Consider the following 6711-nt stretch of genomic DNA (forward strand, 5'->3'; position numbering starts at 1 on the left):
GCGGGGGGGGCGCGGTCTCCTGCCCGCCTCAGCCCCGCCTGCGAGCGGCCATGCGTCCTCCCTCAGAAAGGGTGCTGTGAAACGGCCCCGGCCGTTTGCTCCAGCGGAGGGGCTTTCCCGGCCGGGGCGGCTCTCGCTCTGAAGAGAGGCGGGCCGGGGAGCCGTCTGCCCTCAACCGGCCCCACAGCTCCCCATGGTCAGCCGGGGCCGAGCCCCCCTTTGGAGTGTGCCTGCCGCCGTTTGTGGATGTCGCCCCTGAGCTCTGAGAGGCCGGAGCAGGGCTGGGAGCCTCTCGGGGGGGTCTTCGGTACCGTTGGAAGCACCCCCTGCGTTGTGGTATAAGTGCAAATTGCACCTACTTTCCGTCTGCTGTTCCCTTGTTTGACAGGTGACCAAGGAAAAGCAGCAGCAATGGCCAATTTAGATACGAAACTAGCAGTTTAAACCTTCATTATTTTAATATTCATGCTCGATGTTAAGCCACATAGCTTTTAAAGATAAATACACACGTAGCTTCCGAGTTATTGCTGTCTGCAACCCCCTGAATGGAGGTTGTAACGTGGAAGGTGTTGGTCTCTTGTCCCAAGTAGCAAATGACAGAACAAGAGGAAATGGCCTCAAGTTGCACCAGGGGAGGTTTAGATCGGATATTAGGGAAAAAAGTTCTTCACAGAAAGGGTTGTCAGGCATTGGAACAGGCTGCCCAGGGAAGTGGTGGAGTTACCATCCCTAGAGGTGTTTCGAAGTTGTTTATATGAGGTTCTTAGGGACATGGTTTAGTGCCAGAGTTAGGTTAGGTTATGGTTGGACTTGATGATCCTGAGGGTGTCTTCCAACCAAGAGGATTCTGTGATTCTATGACTTTGAAAAGAGATGAATGCGCTTATCTGCAGGCTAAGTGTGAACAGCCTGTTATAATTCTGAACCATAATTACTGTGTTCGGTTGTCATTTAGAAATTAATGTGTTGTTCCCAGACAAGTTGTTTTACAAAGCATTACCTATGCATAATTTGTTTGTCTCTTTTGAAAGCTTGCAGTGTCATCATCGTGATAATCTGCTTAATTGTTACCTTCACACACCACCAAGGTGGCCTAGTAGACCCACTGTATATTCTCCTTCAGGGGAAAAAGAAATAAAATTAACAAAACAGAGGAGGAAGAGTGTGGAGATAAGAAGGGCTCAGTCAAGGATATGTATCAAAGAACAAGAAGGAAGGTGGATATCCCTTAGAGAAACACTGAATGTGTTCTCACACGCTAATATTGCCATTTTTGTGCTGGATTCATAAATAAACTAGCCTTAAAGTAGAGATGTGTTTCTTGTTGGCTCTTGCCTTTTTGTTAGTTAAATTTTGTCATATTTGTTTAGGTATGACAAGTATAAACATGGAGGTGATGTCTATGAGGAATCCCAAGTGAAACAGGACCAATACTGATGAAAGCTTGGTGTTCAAACCTGAAGATGATGTGTTGGAGACCTCTGCAGCGGCAACTGCTGAAAGGTAACTTCATGCTTTTTTTACATTATTTTCCATATATTCCCTGAAATAATATTTGTAGGTGTTTAGGAATGTCTCTTTAACCTTGCTGCTATATTTTTCTATGCACATGCTTTATTTTTGTTTTCATTTACTATGAATGCAAGTTTAGACTCCTATACCTCTGATTGGAGGTTATGTAGACCATCTACCCTGCAAATGGAATCCAGGATTTCCTGCATTCTCAATTATTGTGACTTTCCTTTTTTCACCGTTAAAATGTTACCTTCTGACAGTGGACTGGCTACTTTATTATAAGTCAGATTTACCTTGATAGCCTATATGAGGATCTCTCAGTGCAGTGAGATGGCAAGACACTGTAATTGCAGAATTCTGAACTAAATGCCTTTGCAAAATGCAAAAGATAACACAGCAGGTGTTGTGTTAGCAGCTCCAGTTGGCTCCAGTGTACTGTACTTGCTAAAACTTCTTTAGGGTTGTGAGAAAATAGTTTATTAGAGTAACTACATAAGCACTGAATTCACATAGGGTTGTTGTTTTTTTTTCCTTTCAGTATTTCTTTTTGCTGCAGTGCACACCCATAAAAAATAAGATGCAATAGTATGAGTTAGGTCTATATACCATGTTCAAGGTACTGAATAATTGGTCTGCTCTATTGCATTTCTTGAGGAAATGAATGATACTTTAATTCTGGTTTGGATTTCAACTCTATTTATATATATATATATATATATATATATATATATAAACAGGAAGACAAGAGCCTGTAAAGTCATATGGCACTTCAAACAGATTGTTACATTAAAAGATTGTAGTCTTTCACAAATCAGGACCTCCACAGATTTATTTGAAGGTTCAGTGTGTTAAACTCCAAATTAGAAAACTAATTAGATATGGGAGTTTTTATGGGGCCTTTGTAATAACCCATATATGAAGTGGAAGAATTCAGACTAAATAACGCTGGTTTCAGGTAGCTGGATTATATGGCTGTGCTGTCCCAGGTCTTCATTCACCTTATAGCCTGTGCAGACACTCTTTTATGATACACAGTGTCTGAAATTATTGAAGAAAGCCAATGTATTCTGGGTGTCATATAAAAATAAATTTATGAGGAAAGATATTACAATTCCTGGTGGGTACTGGAAGATATTTTTAGCTGAAAAAATTGCTTTTTCAAAATAGTTTTGATTGTTACATTCAGCATAACCCAGAATTTTTAATTTATGCCCATTTGCCTTCCTCAAAAGGAATAAGACAGCTTTATGTAGTTGACAGTGTACCTTTTCAGGCTCACTGCCTTCTCATTTTGTCCTATGCAATTTGTTCACTGCACAGGTTTGTTTCAGATTTCTTAAAAGCAGTGAATTTAGCTTCAGTCAAGTAGCATAATTAATAAAATATTTCCAGCTATATATGAAGTTTGAATTCTGTAAAGAGGTTTTAGTGAATTAGACGTAAAAGGAACAACTTTAAGATGTTATTAATTATGCCAAAATTACTTGATGGATTAAAAGTCTAAATTTTTGTTTGTTTGTTTGTTTTGTTTTAGTGTTGGGTACAAGTGAAAATCAGTCATAACAATGCAAAATTCTGTTCTGAAAGTACTGAAAATTGCTACAAAACTACTGATATACTAACTGCGAAAGTTATTTAGAACAGAGCAATTAACTGACAATATATTGTGTATGGCTTCATGCATGCCTTTTGGAGGGGACTGAGTATTAAATCACTATTCTTATTTAAATAGCATAATAAAATGTATTTAAATTGCATACCTTGGGTACTTACACACATTATAAAAGCTTATAAGGCAGGCGGTGGTATTAATATTGCACATGATAGTGTACAGTACCTTTTGAGAGTAATTACTGAGTTGTAAGCCAAGCATAGTTACATGCTGTAATTTCGAGGTAATTATAGTAAACTATTTCAGAAAATATTCTTTTGTTAAATTTCACATAGGGCATAAGATTAAACTGTAGAAAATATACCATAATTAAATAATCTAAGAATTGTATATATGCTGTCAAAAAAAATTAAATTTTGTTGGGTAGTCCATTCCTATGACATCTGGGGAGGTGTCAAAAATCTTGGAAACAATTTGATCAAGGTAGTTCTTCTGTGATGAGTACAGAATAATATATCGTTGTAGCCATCTGAAGTGATATAACAAACTTCACTTACTTTAAGAGCGCCCTAATAAATGGCTAAAAGGTTAGAATCTTTCAATTCAGATCCAGTTCACCAGGTGTGAAATACAATTGTTAATATCTTCACAGCCACCTTTGCAAAATACACATAATCACAGAATCATAGGGATTGGAAGAGACCTCGAAAGATCTTCTAGTCCAATTCCCTTGCTGGAGCAGGAACGCCTAGATCAGGTTACACAGGAAGGTGTCCAGGCAGGTTTTGAACATGCCAGAGAAGGAGACTCCACAACCTCCCTGGGCAGCCTGTTCCAGTGTTCTGTTACCCTCACTGAGAAGTTTCTTCTCATACTCGAGTGGAACCTTGGTTTATTTTTTTGGATCTTGTGTATTTTCTGTGCCCCTCAACTGTTGTAACTTGTTACATCTTTATGGACAAGTTCAATTGACTTCAATGCTATTGATTTAAGTATCGTATTTTGTGTCAAAACCCCTCATAGTTGGCACTAATCATCATACACTTTGGGAGGCCGGAAGCAAGTGCACGGGAAGATGGGCACATCAATCTTGGTGATTTCCCATAGCCTAATATGATTTTTATTAATAAGCCACAAAGCATGGCCAACAGGAGGATAATTGTACCACCATTGTTGGCCTCTTCTCCCAGGTACCAAGTGATGGGACAAGAGGAAATGGATATTAGGAAAAAATTCCTCACATAAAGGGTTGTCAGGCATTGGAACAGGCTGACCAGGGAAGTGGTGAAGTCACCATCCCTGGTGGGCTTTAAAAGGCGTTTAGACGAGGTTCTTAGGGACATGGTTTAGTGCCAGAGTCAGGTTCTGCTTGGACTTGATGATCCTGAGGATCTCTTCCAACCGAATTACTCTAAATAATTCTATGATTGTCCTTGCTTTGCTATTTAATACAAAAATTATTTTGGAATTTGACAGCTATGGTACAGATGCAGGAAGGCACGGCACATTTTTTTCATAAAACAGAAATGCATCAGTCTTCAGACTTTTCAGTGATGTTTCTTTAACATCAAAAACATGCAGGATGTGTGTGTGTATGTAGTTTTATGTTTTGTAGTTCTGCATACATTTGTTTTCAGGCTGGCAAACAGAAAAATTGTCACAGTCTGTTTGCAACAGGTGCCTCCACTCTGTCTAACAGAACTTTGGTTTAGTCATCTGTCACGGTTGAAACGGACAAACGACATGGACCAAGTTCCTCCAGGATGAAAGTAGTAGATGCCATTTATTGCTACAAGTGCATTTTTATACAATTCTACCAGTTCATGTGTCTTTTCACTCTTGGTTACAAGTTACAGCACTAGCATCTCATTGGCTAATTTTGCTATCATCCCTGTTATTCTTCTACTCTGTTCTCTCTCATGGGTACATCCCTTCTCTCTCACGGATACAACTTAATATCTCCAGATACTCCTTTACTCCCATCCTTCTCAAGGGTAAACCTTAATATCTTCAAGGCTGATCTCTATTCCCATACTTTCTGCCAAGGATTCCACAGACCCGCTGCAGTTTCCCACAGTCATCACTGACAAATAGGCCTGTCTGAAATTAGCTCAGTTGTGCAAACCTTATGAACTTGTCCTGAGTCTCATCTCCCCAGGAACTACTGGCTCTGAGCCAAAACCACAATACCCATCAGAGCTGGAACTAGACAGGACTAAAAATTGCTCTGGGTACACACCTGCACATGCACCAAAGGGGAATTTTACTACAAGCCATTGCTTAATGCTACAAATCTCTGCAGCCACCAGAGCATGTTGAGCTCTCCTGCACAGCAGCGGGCTTATGGTAGTCTCCCCTTGAGCAGGTCACCCCTTGGGGCTGAGAGATCCCTCACCTGGCATTTGATGTCTACAACAAGAGATGATCATTTAGAAGTATATTGTATAGAAGCTAATTATTTGACATGTAGTAAGCAGTAGATTGTTTGACTCTCATTTAAGAGTTGTGTAATAACCCCACATCGATGACTTCTCTCAGCCATTTTCCTGTGATAGTGGTACAGTGGTGCTCAGGCATTTTTAGTTACTTCTGGTTTTGCTACAAGGAAACTAATTAATATGAAAAATACATTGTAAGTTATTATTGCATCAAAATTTAATATCCTAATTTAATGCTTTTACTGCAATAAATGATGTTTTATTATAATGTTTTCTTAACATTGTAGGGAATGTGGTGTGGCTTAGTTCATTATGTGGTCAATGAACACAAGTGGGCTAGTGGAAACAGCATCATTGAGGGACAGTTTAAACATGGTCCTCAAATGCATTTGAGAGAAAAGAAATTGAAGCAAACCTCACACTGAAATATGCTGACAAGTTTTGAATAAAAGGTTTCTGAGAAATATCCCCTACTTTCCAGAGTTTCGGTATAATGGGCTTCATTTCTGGATATTAGTTTGTGTTTATCCAAATTAATTCTCTTCCCTCATTAGATGTAATTAATGGACCAGGAAAGAATTATCTCACATATGCTGAATTATTCATCCTCTTTTGTTGCTTGGTGTGAAATTATGTTACGATTGAAGCTGCTTTGATTTTAATTCTAGGGTAACCTTAAAGAAAAAATGTTGAATTGATAAAAACTTCTACTTGTGTTTTATTAATACATATTTAATATGGTAATAGTGTTCCTGATAAGTAATGTCTAAAGTTTTTTTGAAATCAAACTGTATGTTTATTTTCATTAAGATCTGCATTTGACCTGGAGCAGTTCCAGCAGCACTTGTACATGTATGCTACCAAGAGGTTTGAGTACATCTCTGTCTACAAAGTGAGTTGGTTTTTAGGAGCAGTTGATTACAATATGCACTTGAATCGGCAAACCATGCACAATCAATTGAATCAATTATTGTAAGTCTCTCACCTTATTTTTCCTCCTTTTAAATGTAACTTATTTATTGTAATTTCTCTGAAAGGAAAATAATTGGGTTTAGTGCTAGGAGCATACTGTCAACCCAATGTTAGCTAAGAGATTTCTTCACAATTTCTGCGTCAGCAAACCCACTGTTTCCTTATGCAAACAGT

At 38.8% G+C, this 6711-nt stretch overlaps 1 long non-coding RNA gene across 1 annotated transcript; it reads left to right on the forward strand.

Moving 5' to 3' along the window:
- The first annotated feature begins 250 nt into the window (after window positions 1–250).
- Window positions 251–6507, forward strand: LOC110362955 (uncharacterized). Its single transcript, XR_002420697.2, has 3 exons — window positions 251–388; window positions 1371–1503; window positions 6376–6507. It is a non-coding gene; the product is annotated as an uncharacterized LOC110362955 (long non-coding RNA).
- The last annotated feature ends 204 nt before the right edge of the window (window positions 6508–6711 follow it).

Source organism: Columba livia, chromosome Z, assembly GCF_036013475.1.
Source record: "Columba livia isolate bColLiv1 breed racing homer chromosome Z, bColLiv1.pat.W.v2, whole genome shotgun sequence".
In the NCBI taxonomy this organism is placed as follows: Eukaryota; Metazoa; Chordata; class Aves; order Columbiformes; family Columbidae; genus Columba; species Columba livia.